Source organism: Giraffa tippelskirchi, chromosome 8 (assembly GCF_054371585.1).
Source record: "Giraffa tippelskirchi isolate mGirTip1 chromosome 8, T2T-mGirTip1v1.2.pri, whole genome shotgun sequence".
In the NCBI taxonomy this organism is placed as follows: domain Eukaryota; kingdom Metazoa; phylum Chordata; class Mammalia; order Artiodactyla; family Giraffidae; genus Giraffa; species Giraffa tippelskirchi.
The window spans coordinates 113,510,531-113,513,433 of NC_137282.1; the positions used below are offsets into that span (position 1 = coordinate 113,510,531).

At 46.4% G+C, this 2,903-nt stretch overlaps 1 long non-coding RNA gene across 1 annotated transcript; it reads left to right on the top strand.

The window, feature by feature from the left end:
- The first annotated feature begins 969 nt into the window (after nt 1-969).
- Nucleotides 970-2,654, top strand: LOC145517606 (uncharacterized). The gene is made up of 2 exons (XR_014062188.1): nt 970-1,342; nt 1,465-2,654. It is a non-coding gene; the product is annotated as an uncharacterized LOC145517606 (long non-coding RNA).
- Nucleotides 2,655-2,903: the final 249 nt, after the last annotated feature.

A 2,903-nucleotide genomic window follows, 5' to 3' on the forward strand; every position in this document is an offset into this window, starting at 1 on the left:
ACATAGGGACAACTCAATCATTTAATACTGATAATGTAATAACAGCTGTCAGTTTTAGAACTGGTGCCCTGTGCCACCCACTGTACTAACTGCTTTCCATAGGATGAAATTTAACCTTTAAAGCAAAATCCATTTTACAGAGGCGGAAACAGAGGCTCAGAGAGGTGAAGTGACAGCCCTCTGATTGTAGCTCAAGGTCATATAGCAAGTAAACGGTCTTGCAGAGATGGGAACGTGGGTGTGTAAAAAGGCTAGGGAAGGAAGCCCCAGTTCAGTCCAAAAGACAGCTCATGGGAGTGAGGAAAAGGTGAGCTTTGTAGCCAACCAGATGTCACCATGGTTTTACCCCGAGATATTGAGGTGGAAAAACCATTTATCCCTTTGGGCCTTAGTTTCCTCATCTGTAAAATGAAAATAATAAAACCTATTGGACTTCACCTGGGAGGGGAAGATAGGTTCTATAATGTAGAAGTGCCTGGCAGGTTGTGGGCCCTGGAAAAACGTCAGATTCCTTTCCCCTCTCCTGATGACCACTAGCGGTTCTTGGGGCTCAGTTTTCCCACCCAGAAAATGACCAGTTTGCACTGGATCTAATGGGTAAGCTTCCTCCCAGCCCTCTAATTCTAGGACGTAGAATATGCATCAATGCATACTTTATGCTTTCCTGTGGTTTCCAGGCACCCATTATTCCATTAGGAGACTGCCAACCCCAGATGCTTCCACCGCATCCTCTCCTTTCTTTGGAATTTTGCAAATCGCAGCTAATTTGCTTTAGACTTGCAGCCTCCGGCCTCCCCCCCCCGCCCCGCCCCCCCCGGCTCCTGGCAGATGACATCATGGTGTGTACACCTTTAAGATTATATAAATCTGTGATCACACAGTAGCCTCCATCCCCATGGAAACGCGGAGGAGTTTCCCTTTTGTGAGGAAAGCTGTCATGTCACTTCCTGCTGCTGACAAATCAGTTTAGGAGATTAAAGTGAAGGGCGGGGGGTGCGGGAGGTGGCCTCTGAGAACTGCTGGCTCGGTGGTTTCTGGTTGCCATACACAGAGGCAAACAAAGCCGAGGCCGTGTGGGGTGGCCCCGCCCAGCGCCAGCCCAGCTCAGGTTTCCCACACCTCGCCGGGTGGATCCAGGTCACCCGGGGCTGTTTTTCTCCACAGGTTGCCTTCTGAGGAGCAGGTGGGAGGGCTGCCCACTTCTGGGGACTTTCCTGGGGCTCTGCAGGGTGAACTTGCTGGAGAAGAGCCTGGGGTCCAGCCAAGCCTCTGCTCCCCTTAATGGGCTCGGGAGGTGTCTTCATCTTCCAAACAATGGATGTGCACTGCCAAGGGAAATACGGTAGAATCACCTTCTTTTTGACTGTGGCTTTTTAGGTTAAGCAGTAGTCCATTTGTTCCTTTGTTCGTTCATTCATTTTTTTTTATTCATTCATTCAACAAATATTTATTGACTCTCTACAGGCCCAGGGATGCTTCGGGGTGCTAGATAAGGTTCCCGCTCTCAGGTGGCTAACGATGGTGGTGCTGGGGTGTATAAATAATTAAGAGATAAGGATGAAGGCTCTGCAGGTGAGATATTAAGAGGGGGTCCTTTAGATTTTGCTGATCAGGGAGGCCCCTCTAATGGGGTGACTGGTGAACCTAGGACCTGAGTGATACAACCTATTTGAGAGGTAAGCTGGGAAGAGGATTCCAAGCCAGGAGGGCAGTAAAGACCTGAGGTTTGAGAGGGATTTTTGAGGACGGTAGATAAAGCACTTGACTTGGAGTCATCTAGACCTGAGTTCAAGACCTGCTTCTGCCACTTGTTAGTTTTGTGACTTACTTACTGTGGGTAAGTTACCAAGCTCTTTAAGCCTCAGTTTCCCCATCTGTAATATGGGCCAATAACCTCTGACCTCCAAAGGCTTTTTAAGGATTAAATGAAAGGTGGTCACACCTGGGCTCATCAGAGAGGCTTAGGAAAGGCTCATTGTCCTCGGGTGACACAACCAGTTCCCATTCTGGACCCATTCTGTCACTTGCCCAGCAGCACCGTTCCCCATGGACATGGTAGCCCACTTCAGTATTCTTGCCTGGAGAATCCCATGGACAGAGGAGGCTGGAGGGCTACAGTCTATGGGGTTGTAAAGAATCGGACACGACTTAGTGACTAAACAGCAACAACCCTTCCCCAGAGTGTCCTGGTGAACGAAAACGGAGAGAAGTGAGCTGTCTTGCCCCATGTCTGGGCCCCAGGACTTACTCTAAGGGTTAGGGAGCAGCAGGTACTTATACATGTCTTTTGAATAATGGAGTGAGTGACCATCTGCTAGAAAGTGCTCAGTAGATATTTGATAATATCCCCCAAATTCTGAGACTTTGTTTCATATGCCTGAACAACTAATAGCTGTATGACCTTGGATTACTTCTCTACTCAAAGTCTCAGTTTTCATATCTCTAAAAAGGGAGTCATGAAAGTATTTGCTTTACATGGTAGTTGTTAATATTAAATGAAATAACATATATAAAATATTTTTCACAGTACTCAACACACAATAAACAATAAGTGCTAACCATTTTAACCATAATTATTATCAACACTACCACCCCTACCTCCATCATCATACAGGAAAAATTTTTAAAAGGAAATAAATTTTAATCTTTAGCCTGGACCTCTCCCCTAACTGCAGACTTGTATATCCAACAACCTACTCGGCATACTTCTTTGTCAAGGAGACTTCCAAATTTGGCAATTCCAAAAACAAACCTTTGATTTACCCCCAGACCAGTGCCATCCATGCTCTTCCCATCTTGGTTACTGGCAACTTCATTCTTCCATTAGCTCAGGTCAAAAACTTTGGAGACATCCTTGACTCCTCTCATTTTCTCATAGCATGTGTTTGATTCATCAGCAAATT